The 13,312-nt window shown below is 35.0% G+C and overlaps 1 long non-coding RNA gene across 1 annotated transcript; it reads right to left on the reverse strand.

Moving 5' to 3' along the window:
• Positions 1–613: 613 nt before the first annotated feature.
• LOC124887279 lies at positions 614–4,546 on the reverse strand. The gene is made up of 5 exons (XR_007044670.1): positions 4,284–4,546; positions 4,102–4,170; positions 3,204–3,366; positions 1,202–1,346; positions 614–1,091 (listed from the first exon to the last, which is right to left on the reverse strand). It is a non-coding gene; the product is annotated as an uncharacterized LOC124887279 (long non-coding RNA).
• Between the last annotated feature and the right edge of the window lie 8,766 nt (positions 4,547–13,312).

Below are 13,312 nucleotides of genomic sequence, written 5' to 3' on the forward strand. Positions count from 1 at the left end.
CCATAAGAAAATCCACATAACTAAATTCAACCTCTAAACACATTCATCGTTCATTCTCTCACATCTTGCATTACTGTGTCATATAATAGGGGACAACGGGAGAGGAGCCTAGCTATTAGCAAACATGCTGAAATCATTTCACTATTAGCTATAAATTTGCCATTTAATCTATAAAACAAAGATTAGTCGAATACCTGGGCATGGGCATGACATCAAACTGATATGCCGTAAGTAAAAAAAAATTACATATTTCAAAAATGAGGCAAGAAGCTAGGAAATGCTTCAAGGAAGTCCTTTCAAAACATGATTTACCGATTCTATATATACAGTTCAAACTTCAATATATGAATTATGTGAACTTCACTTGTAACTCCTGATACAATTCAGAAGCTAGGGAATAAATGTTCAGAAAGCCACTTCAATGCATAGATCATCACTTGTCAGTCAGCTACACATAAAATGCTATTATTTCCATAAGTATTTTCCTAGAGAAGAAATCAAAAGTCTGAGGAAAACATAATTTGATGTCAACATAGAATTACAACAATAGATCAAATGTAGAAAGTAATATCAATTGTTAGCACTTTAAGACTCGATTTTTCTACATGGGAAATTAAGTAGGGCTGACCAATGTCATTGAGATTGTTGATTAAGCAGCTTGAAATCATGATTAAAAGATTTATTATAATACAGTAAAAGAAATAGAAGAACAATATCTTCCAGGGCTATTAAGCAGAAGGCGAAGATGAAGAAGTGCAATATCCTACCTCTGGAACATACTAGGTTTAGTTTTTACCTTTAACGCTTCATCAAGCTCTATTTCAATGACAAGTACCCTCTCCAATGCATTACCAGTGCTAACTATATCCTTGAATGTTGGGAACATGCTTCAGAGCTCTTCGTTTTCCGTGTAGATTAAGAACCACGATAAATAGTGATCAGTGTGAAGATAACATACTCAACTATAATGTATACAAGTTACCTGAGTATACCTTGTGTAGTTGCACAATTTCACTCTGAAGAATTTCAATGCCTGGATTAGAATAATGTTCCTCGGGAATTGAAGAGTTTTCATGTTTCATCCTTTCAAACTGCAAGTCAAGAGAAAGAAAAAAATTGCGATGGCACCACCATATATCTCACTTGTAATCTGATTTCTGACTCCACGTTGGACTAGAAAATTTATAAGATCAATAAGTACCTCTTCTGTAGAAGTTCCATGCTAGACCTCAAATTCTTTCTTCCAAACTGTTCAGTGCTGAAATCTATATGCCTCCATTGCATGGTGGTGAGTAACCTTTAAGAGGTGAATCAGTTGTTGCATGCACTCCTGCTGATGCAGCATCCTGTAAAGGATGAAAACGGAAGGAAAAAATGAAGTACTTCAAAAACCAAAGGACTCCATGAAGTAAAAGACAAAAGCAAGGATCTGTGAGATCAGAAACATTGATTTAACCACTGTCCGGGCACTTACATATATACCTAAACTCAAATATATACCGGCATATACATTTCTTTCTTTGATAACAATTTTCATATGACCAGGAAAAATGAGTCATGTGACTTCCAAATAAACAACATTGCCTCCATCCCAAATAAATTCAGGTTTACTTTCAAACATGTGGAAAGAGAACTATTACTTCCATTTTTCATTAAGACTAGATGTAGGCGGGGTGCTAGCATGGGCCCAATGGTTTACCATTTTTAGTAGTTGGTGAAGTTTGAAGAAGATAGTATGCAATCTGTATCACTATCACTACTACAAAGGTGATGTAAATCTTTAGCTCAAGTTTTGAGTTAATGTCATTAAATAGATAGGTTCTAAAGATCATAGCTAACTCTACCCCCATTTTGATAGATTTCTTGAATTGATAAAAGATAGCAGCCCTCAAGGTAATTCCATTTATTTGTTATACCTTACAACAACAACAACAACAACAAACCCAGTGTATTCCCACCTAGTGGGGTCTGGGGGTAAGATGTACGCAGTCCATACCTCTACCTCTGAAGAAGTAGAAAGGCTGTTTCCGATAGACCCCCGGCTCAAGACACGAGATACCACACAAACATATAGTAAAGCACAGCACAAGATTACATAACATCAATACGGCACCCATAAGTAATATAAAACAGAGGAAAGCACACAGATTCATAATAAAACATGGAACACGGACTCCTAACAAGAATAAACCCCCACCAAGTAATTCCCTACACTAGCGACTCAAACTGGCCCTAGTCCTCTGCCCTAATTCGCGTCCTCCAGACCTTCCTATCTAGGGTTATACCTTACAAAGATAATTCTAACATTTTACATCTTTCATTTGTTTGTAATTTATTTGCACTTAGAATCAGTTAACCTAAAACTACTAGACAGAGAATTGAAATACACATTAGAGTACAAATATGCATTAGAACCCACTTTACATTAGATTTGTTATTGTTTTTTTCTTTTAACATGGTTATTGAACTTTACTATCCAAAAGATCAGCATATCTTTACCCTCATAGGAGACCGACTCATACAGGCTGAAATATCAAACTAGAAGAAGTGAACCATGACTGTAGTGATAGACTGATAGTTATGACACAGATTTTTTTTCCATAACCACATATCTTGATGCAGAAATAAGAATAAAATAAATTAACTTTGAAATGGTGGCACAAGGGGAAGGAGGAAAGGAAGGAAAGCATATTTTCTTTTGTAAGAGTTGTAGCTTAAATCCGCTTGTAATTCTAGAATCCATAACAGGTTAGTAGCTGATTTTAGCCACAACTTACAGTGGCCATGGGTTAGGTTCCAAATGTTTGAGAGTAGCTTGACTATCTAAAGAAGTTGCTTATGCTTTAAATTGCTACGTAAACTGAGATTGGAAACACAACCAGGTCGTTTATTTACTCAGTTAGAAAAAGCCTTTATGTTGCCTCTATTGAAATAATAATTATTCGTTTATAACATGAATAAAAATGTACATAAAATATTAACATTTGAAGGTAACACTGGCTTTTATACAGACTCAGACACACATGATGGCGAGTTTATCTACTATATATTAGGTTAGTGTAGCTAGATAGGTATGTATGTTACTAAATTTCTCATGCAATCTCTGTAGCTTTCTGTTCCCTAGCGCAAAAATAGAATATTCAAATAAGGTCTTCAACATTCTCAATCACTACCACATTATTAGTTCTTGACAGAGAGCTTACCAGGGTACGAAGAAGTTTCAATGGTGAGCATTATCTTCACTCCTATCATCCATAAATAATGTTGTTTCCTTCACATTCCAGGCATCAGATGAATCCTCTCGGGTGTGGCATCAGGAGAAGCATTTACATTTGTCTCATTAGGCGCAGGTCCAATTTTGCCCATCTGGCCATTTTCTCTCTTAGATACAATAGAATCGTGACATTTTCTCTCTTACAGATTTTCAATATAAGTGGAATACACAAGAAAAGAAAAACCTAAAAAAATACAGTACTTTACAAAAAGCAGTCAAATCCTACTAGAAAAATCATGGGCTCCCCAAACAACAACATACCCAATGTGATCCCACAAGTGGGGTCTGGAGAGGATAGTATGTACATATACCTTACCCTAACCTTGAAGGGTAGGGAAGTTATTTCGAATAAGTTAAACTACAAGAATACTACTACCACTATTAGTATGACATGATAAGCTACACAACACTCAACTACCCATTAACGTTCTCCCTGACTCTATTCGCTCATCATAATCTATAACTAAGGACATATACTAAATAATCTATAGATGGGTTATGTCTTGTCTAATCCCTTCTCCCCAATACCTCTTCGGTCTACCTCGACCTCTACTGAAACCATCCATGGTCAACCTCTTGCAACTACACAGTAAGGCATCCATGAACCTCCTCATCACATGACTGAACAATCTCAGTCTCGCCTCACACATTTTTTCCTCTATCAAAGCCACTACCAGTCTACCACCAAACTTGTCCTAGAAAGGTTCATGCTAAAGAAAATAGAGATTGTCCATCCCAATTAAGGCTTAATTCAAATCTAAACTTAATGTGAAATTAGATCTTTCAAGTGCAAAAAGAAGGTCGATTGGGAAAGTGAAAGTACTCACAGCCTTCTCACGAGCGCCAGGTTCGATATGGATCTCTTATAATGACAGCATCAATGATTCATCAGTCTTCTACAGTATGATTTAAAATAGAAATTAATTTCATTGGCACAAATCATCGAACACTTGATAAACACATCAAATAAATACAAAAAGAAAAACTCAAAATGAGAAATGGCAGGTACCTGAGCATTGAATCGAAGCTTAGACACATTTTTTTTTCGGCAGTGGAGGAGTTAAAGTTAGAGCAGTTTCAAAATCGAGGCATGCTGGTCACACTTTTTGGCTTCTTGAAGTAGTTGAAACAGCTTTAAATCAAGGTACGGTCGTTAGAATAGTGATATGATGGTCGGAGTATGGTGGTTGTAGCAGCGGCGGACCGAACTTGGTGAAATTTTTTTTGGTTTGAGATTTAGTGTAAAGAGAAAATTACGTGGCAGGTGATAAAAAAATCTTTAATTTAAAAATGGTGACAAATTTTACAAACTAAGGTTAAACCTTTATTTAAATTTTAATAAAGTTAATTAGTGTGTAAAGTGTAATTTTTAAAAACTTTTAAATTTTTTAAAAAGTTCATAACTCCAAATTTCAAATTTTAGAATTTCTTCTTCTTCTTATTTTCTCTCTCTCTAGATTTTTCTTTTCTTCTATATTCTCTTCTTTTTTTTCTTTATCTTTTCATTTCATTCTTCTTTCTTTTTTAATTTTCATGGATTATTTTCTAAAAAGAATTGAGAAGTTTTAAAAAAAAATTGATTTCTTTTATAAACGAATGAAGAAATAATTCAACAACTATGAGAGTTGCTTCAGTAACTACCATAGTTATTATAACAGTTATGGTAATTACTATAACAACTACTATTAGTTATTGTGTTACCATAACTATCAAAGTTGTTATAGCAACTATCGAAGTTGTTGTAGCAACTATCGAAGTTGTTATAGTAACTATCGAAGTGGCTGCAGCAACTTCGACTGTTGCTGCAACAACTTCAACTTTTGCTACAACAACTTTTAGAGTTGCTAGAACAACTTTGAGAGTTGCTAGAGCAACTTTGATACTTACTTAATTTCTGAATAAAGATGTGGTTGGAGGAGGAGCCCATGAAAAAGTGATAATTATGATAAAAAGAAAGATGGTGGTGCTGGTGGTAATGTCCAATAAAAAGATGGCATTTATTGCGGTGTTGATACCGATGGTGGTGGAGTAGAAAGAAGAAAAATAGACGATAGTTATGCAGAGGAAGAAAATAATAGTGAATCTGAAAGAGGTAGAAATAATAGTGATTGTAATAGTGGAGGAAGAGGAGATGGCGATGGCGACGACAACAAAAAGGTGTGGAGGGGGAGTGATGGTGATGGTGTAGGGATCTTTATATAAATATGGTGTAGGAATCTTTGTGTAAATAATAAAACTTTAAGCGTTTTAAAATTATTGTCATTGACACTAATCTTAAAATTGTCACCTCTACTCAATATTTTAGACTTGTGTCACTCTTTTTTAGTTTTGAAACTTTTTTGTCACCCTTAATTAATTTGCCCTCTTGTGAAATTATATGTAAAAGGGTTTTTTTTACGAACTTTGAGAAATTTTATTGTGGGAAAAAGTAAATCGATGTAATAGTTTTTTCTCCCAATAAAGTATTGTCATAGCTGATTCTATGGCAACGATTCAGGCAACTGTTGTGATTAAATACTCTATAGCAATGGTTATTAAACAACAACAATGGTTATAGCATCAAATAGTTTTAATAGAATAATTTTTTTTTGCAATGCTTGAAACCATTGCGATAAACACTCTATAACAATGTTTTTGAAACCGCTGTCAAAATGTCTATTGCAATAGGGATAATTTCTAGTAGTGAGATCTCCAACCATTTAGTTTTATTATATTGGTGACTAAAAATATGGGCAAGCCTATCATATGACACTTGTTAACATAGAGTTCTTGTGAATGAGAGATTTTTACATTTAAGTTCCTTGATGCATAATTGGTAGCTTGATGTGTGAAATTTTACTTCTTGTGAGGAGGCATATGAACAAGTTGAGGTGGGTGATTTTGTCAACTCCTGCAAAATGAGAAAAAAAAGAGTATAATGTAGTTGAGGTCAAAGGTGAGTCACTTCTAGAGTGTCGGTGATTGTTGCATTATTGCTCTTCGAAGTCTTTTGCACCCTTAATTAGTGCATTTTATTGAGGAAAAGCAAAGCTTTAAGTTGAGGTATTGATAAGTGGTGAATCTACCACTCATTCGCATTCAACATTCATACACATTACCATGTTTTGAATGAATAAGTGAGTCATATTTGTCACAAAATGCACTAATATTCATATTTTGAAGGAACATAGGTAACGAGATAAAACTATATACTGAAAAAAGATCAAAAGAAAGAAAGAAGTGTAATTTGAAGACCTGGAGAAGAACATGGCATCAGTTACTATGATCGTGGTCTGAGGACGGCGTTCGCGATCAGTCAAGTTGGTCAACACACAATTCTCGAATGGTTCTGTAACGCCTCAAAATTGGATCCCGAGACGTCACACGGTGCTTAAGGTCACAAGTGACCCTAAGCTAATCATCATCTGGCATAACCCAGAGCAATTGAATAAAATACATAAAATAGAAGGAATAATACGGAAACAACCTATAACTTAATCTGACCAACATAAAAGTAAATTTACACGGTCACAATTCTGCTCATATATATACAAATCTAAAACTGAATCCACTGACTAGTAGTGACTGTCTTTGAAGCCTTTACTAGCATTGACCAAAGATAGCCGGGTCATGACTCTCAACTACCCCTTAATACGACTGAATACAGAAAATACAATACACCTCAAATCTGAACAACTCAAGTCCTTGAATCAAAAGGACTAATCACCTGCCGATCGAGAGCTGCTACCTAGCTGTACATGATATATGCGCTACAGCTTGTACCTACATTTTGGTAAGAATGTAACCCATGGAAATATGTGGTTCAGCACTTTGAAATATACTGAGTATGTGGGGGTGCATGCAACAATATAAATAGTATAATTAATTTCATGAAAACATGCATACGAACAATGATGATTCACTTGGCTTGAGTTTTATCAAATCATACTTTTCGTAATTTCATAATAAACATTTCATATGATAAAATCTCATAATCCACGTAAATCATTATAAATCATAAATTATGATAAATCATCCTAAATTATCATAAATTATCATATCGTCAAAAATCATCATAGGTAATTATAAATCATCATAAATGACCATAAAACATCATAAACATCTCAACTCTTTGACTCAAATCTCGGAGTGTCTCGGTAATTCAAGAAACTTAATCTTATGGACACGAGAGTTTCCTATAACAGACAACCCCACGTGAGCTACATGGAATACCAATGTTTGAAATCCCCGTTGGCGGGAGCATCATACTTTTTGCCAGGGAGTACGACCTTAAAACTGCAATAATCACAATTAGGCTCTCTGACCAATAATATCATCATCAAACAACCCTACGGTGACACATAGGTTTGGAAAAATACCATATTTCCCTCTCGGTGCTAAGTACTACTCCCCAACAAGCTCAGAACGCATTAGGAAATCCACCACAACATCACAAGGGTCTATCATAAAGACCAAATCAAATCTCTTTCTCATTTATCAAATCATATCAATTTGTGGATTCCTAATGCAACACATTTTAGCTCAAAACATTTTAATCTTCCTCAACATCAACAAGGTATCAATGCATTGACCCATAACCGACTCGACATTTGGATAAGGATATGAAGACTCAATACGTAATATTTTCAATAATTTAACTCATCAAAACCATTCGAAAAATACCAAGACTCATTACAACTTCGATATAAATATACCCAATAACTCAACTTGTCATAAAGAAGCTCAAAATTTGACACATGGCTCGAAAACACTTGAAAATACCAATAATTCATTTTTAAAATTAAAATGTGGATACATGTTCAAAATATATCAATTCTTGATAGAAACACCAAGAATCCCAATATTAAATCTCAATTCATAGAACGAAAATAGTCAAATACTCATGTGATTCAAAACTTACAATTCAAATCTTTATAAGTTCATAATCAAATTATTTAGACATAATTCAACTTACAGAACCATATGAATCCACTAAATAATCATAATTGGCAAGCTTGAACTATTTACATATATACCTAATCAAAATCTCATGGTAGGATATCTTGGAAATAAATTAATTTGCCAAACTCATAATAATCCATATAAAAATTAAAGATACGGGCACAAGAACGGAAGAATTATTCTTGTTCAAAGCCCCACATACCTAAAAATGAAAGATAAATATGAACTTCCGACTCTGAAACTTTATTCACGAAAATAAAGGGTACTTCTCGAACCCCTTAACATGATCAACTCGAATCCCAAATCAATTTGAAATTTCTACGGTTCAATCAAGAGACATAGAAGGATGAAATTTGGAGTAGTAGGGTTGGGGTTTGAGCCTTAGGAAATTTTGAAGAAAAATGAGCTATTGAATGTTCTTAATGGATTTAAATCCATGGTTTACCCGAATGGATTGGAGTGGAAGTGACCAAAATACCCTTAAAAATCAAATAATGTAAAATCTGTCCTTTGGTAGACTGTTTTGATAGGCTGAAGTAGATCAACCATAACATTTTTTTCCGATGGAAAAATTAGATGAAACCAATTTTATTGGAAAGAAGACTCTCAGAGATTTCTGTTGATATATAGTAGCTCACCCAGATCATTATGTACAAGGAGTTATGATTATTTGAAGTTGACCCTAAAATTCGCCTGACCTCAGTATTTTTTTCCTGCATATTTACTGTTCACCACTATTCACGATTAGATCAGAATGATCATAACTCATTGCTCGAGTGTCCCTTTTAGATGATCCACATATCGTTGGAAAGCTTATTCGATGCTATACACAATGGCGAGTCGTATATCCAGAAATTCCATACATAAAAATTATTAATCATGATAAAGAATAAAATTCAACACATTTTCGTCTGAGATCTTAACGGACTCTTGGAAAGATAAAAAGGCTTTAAAGACTTAACACATTTGGGAGAGAAATATTTAACGGGAAAACTCGGGGTATCACAGGTTCTGACCGTGGTCGCGATAGCCGGCAACACAGATACCTCCCGCGATCGCGACCTTGTGAAAAATGCAGCCTAATGGTAGAAATGTAAATGCATGCAGCTAATCCCAAATTTCCTCAATATACTTTAAACCTATCTCTTTGATATAATTTAATCCATTCCTAATTATTTGAACTTGGTCTACTTCTTACTTTCCATTTTTAGAGGACAACTATTGTATTAATTTTTGGTAAAGAATACATTTGAGTAGCTTCCAAGTGAAGGATTAGTTACCTCCAATTGAAGATTTCTGAAGTTCAAAGTTTGAAGTAACATTCACTTAGTCTTTCATAAATCTAATCAATGGAGATTATTAGGTATATCTTGCTTATTACTCTCATGTGTAGCTAGTTCTTCCTATTGGAATTATGTTAGAATAGGGTGCATTTATGTGTTGGTTGTGATTCATTTGTATATATGCTGGTTTTTTTGTGATGGGTTCTACTATTTCTTGAGTAAATTGGTTGGGATTTATGGGTGAAAGCTCTAAATACCCAAATAGGTTTGTGGGTGAAAATCCTAGGATCTTGAAAGCTCAAACTATCCTTGAAAGAGGGGTTAGGGTGAACTTTTTGAGCCGACACCATTCTTGAAAGAGGGACGTGGGAACCAAGGCACTAGTAGACAATTGATGAATTTAGTTTACTAATTCACATTATCTTAGACATAAGAGTGAGCATGAAGTTTACTATATCTTGGGTATTTCCTAGAAATAGAGATACTCAATTGAGGTACCAAGTGAATATAATTAAAACACTTGTTAGGTATCCGAAAGGTTTAATAGTTGAAATTTTTGAGGTTTTGTTTACAAGCTAGCCTCAAGGCCCTACACCTAGCCTACCATATGGTCAATGATTGGAGTTTGCATTGAATCACCATATTTCCATGCATAATTTTCCCCTAGGAAAGAATAATTCCAATATCCATATCTAATTGCTTACACTTTAATTATTCGTTGCCCCGAATTAGTCCTATACAAGTCCATAAATAAACATTAGTTTTGACACTTTTCAAACGCCAACTTTTCTTTATGCACTTGTACTCTAGGTTTGAATTTAGCAAGTTTTATTTATTCTAAGCTAATTCAATTGCCACTGAAATTGTTTCTTATGGGTTTGACCTTGAGTCAAAGTTGGGTAAATATATTGACGATGACCACCTTGCACTTAAATTGATGTGTAAGTTAACTGCTAATAGTCTTCAACATCATATGACCCAGAGGGAGCTTAATGCACAGTAGAGCAGATGGATGGATTTGCTTATGGATTATGATATCTCTATTTTGTATCATCCGGGCAAAGCGAATATGGTAGCAGAAACCTTGAGTCGTAAGGTAGTGAGTATGGTTATCTTAGTTTGTATTTTAGTATCTTAGATGCTGTTGACATGGAAAATTTGGTACTTAGCGAATTTGATAGTTCTCCTTGATATATTCAACCCTCAGAGGATTCTTGATAGTGTCGAGGCTAGGTCCTTATTGTTTGAGCAGATTTGAGATCATCAGTTGGAGGATAATAGACTTTTCATCCTCTATGATTAGGCGTTGAGTGGTGAGTCTTAGGGGGTTACCATAAATACTGAGTGTATATTGAGATTTGATAGCCACATTTGTTATCTGAGGATCGATAACTGGATTCAATTGGTTTTGCACAAAGCTCATAGCTCTAGATATTCAATTCATCTGGGTATAACTAAGATGTGCATATATTTGAGGCACCATTATTTGTGAAGTGTCATGAAGAGAGATATGGAGGAAGTTTTAGGTCGTTACCTATGTTGTCAGTGGGTGAAAGCTGAGTATCAGGGACTAGGTGGTTTAATTCAGATACTGCCAATTCTCGAGTGGAAATAGGAATGGATTACGATGATTTCTATTAATGGTTTGCTTCACACTTCATTTGATTATGATGGTATTTGGGTCATCATAGATTGGTTTACCAAGTTGGCACATTTCATTCCTATTCATATTTTTTTTAGTGCTAGAGGTTAGGTTGTATCTATGTTCATGAGATAGTCCATCTGCATGGTGTGCCAATATCTATCATTTCAGAATAGGGTTCTATGTTAAATTCTAGCTTGTAGAGAGCTTTTCAAGAGGATTTAGGTACTTAGGTGGATCTTAGTATAACTATTCTATTTGCAGACGGATGGCCAGTCGAAGCATACAATTAAGGTACTCAAGGATATGCTCTGAGCCTATGTTATGGAGTTGGTAGGCCAATGGGAGCAACACCTTACATTGATAGAGTTCAAATATAATAACAGTTATCATTTAAGTATTGAGAAGGCACCTTCTAAGGAGTTGTATGGATGATGATGTCGTTCCCCGATTGGATGGTATGAGACTTTAGACATTTGACCCTATGGTATTGACTTGCTTCATGTGTTATTGAATAGAGTTAGGGTGATTTAGGATAGGTTGAGAGTGACTCAGAATAGATATGAGGCTTATACATACTGTAGGCTTCGTTTCTATAGATATTTGGAGTTGGTGATTGAGCATTCCTCTGTGTATCGCCCATGAAGGGTGTGATGAGGTTTGGAAGGAAGGGTATGCTCAGTTCCAGATTTCTTGGATCTTTTGAGATTCTTAACACAGTTGGTGAGGTAGCACTTGAATTTGCCTTACCCCCTAGGTTTTTTCTGCTATCCATCTAGTTTTCCATGTTTTGATCCATCTTATGTGCGTAAATATGACTCAGTCTAGTTTGATGAGTGGTTGACCTCTATAAAGGGGATTGTGCCTTTTGGATAGTGAGGTCAGACTGTTGCACACTAGGGAGATTTTTATAGTTAAGGTTCAGTGGAGGCACCATCCAGTTAAAGAGGCTACTTGGGAGATTGAGAGCGAGATGCAAACCTAGTATCATCACCTGTTTCAGACTTTAGGTGCATGATAATCCTTTACTTTTGCGGATGAAAGTCCTTTTTGTAGTGGCTATTTTAATGATCCTTCAGGTCATTTTCTATATTTCCATTTATTTTCATTATTAGAGATTTCTCGTAGCTGCCCCACGTTATTTATGACTTACTTGGACTAACAGTTCGGTTATCAAGCGATTTGTTTAGTTCTTATAGCCAATTATCTTGTTTTGAAGTCTTCACTAGTTCAAATTGGCTATCGGGAAAAAACTTTAGTATAACAACCTCGTTGCCAATTCTTATTATTCCAACACCTTCAGAATGTTGTTTTTGGCTAGGTAGACTTTTGGTTTATGTATCGAGGCACCCAGGCTTATTTTGTTCAATACTATAGAAAAAAAGATTTGTTGCAATGAAGTGGTTAGAAAGTTGAGAAAGTAGAAGTAGGTATGGAACCCATTTTTCATCGAAACAACCTCAAATAGATATTTTAACTATTCCATTGAGTCCAAAATGTTGAATTTAAAGCAGTAGCACAATCCTTTTGCAAATATTAGATTCTTGATGAATCCAGAAGGGTTGGCGGAGACTTGGAAATTTCCAAGTCTCTTAGCTATGCTGGTCCGATTACTAATAGTGAGCTAAAGGGGTGCGGTCATGAAACCCTTGGTAGGCTAGCCTAGGTGGAATTTGCGGCTCCTTTGTCGCAATAGCGACTCACTTTGCAACACCTACATGTTGCAATATTAATAATATTGTCATGATAGGGATACTCAAGTAATTTAGATAGGTACCAATATCCCCATGTTAGCCTATTTTGCTCATTCCTTCATTTATTTTATATAGACTAAAACCCTAAAGGTTGAGAAAGCTTTGGATAAGAGCTTGTAGGTAATTTGGGGAGCTTAGATAATGATTATTTATGTGATTTTGTTTGAATTTTAGGTCAGATTTTATTAATTCATGGTTGATTTCCCCTTTTATTTCCTAAAATCACTAAAACATAATGACTTGATTTTAGCATTAACGTAGCTTGGACTTCATCATTTTTAGAGGGTAATTACTTCTTGAGCATGAGGGGATGTTGGGTTGGCTCTAGAAACGCAATTTCCATAAATGATACCTATATAAGATTTTGGTTATTTTTGGAGCCAAAGCACAATGGTGCAGTATGGATATCTTGATTCTC

This window comes from Capsicum annuum, chromosome 9 (assembly GCF_002878395.1).
Source record: "Capsicum annuum cultivar UCD-10X-F1 chromosome 9, UCD10Xv1.1, whole genome shotgun sequence".
NCBI classification, from domain to species: domain Eukaryota; kingdom Viridiplantae; phylum Streptophyta; class Magnoliopsida; order Solanales; family Solanaceae; genus Capsicum; species Capsicum annuum.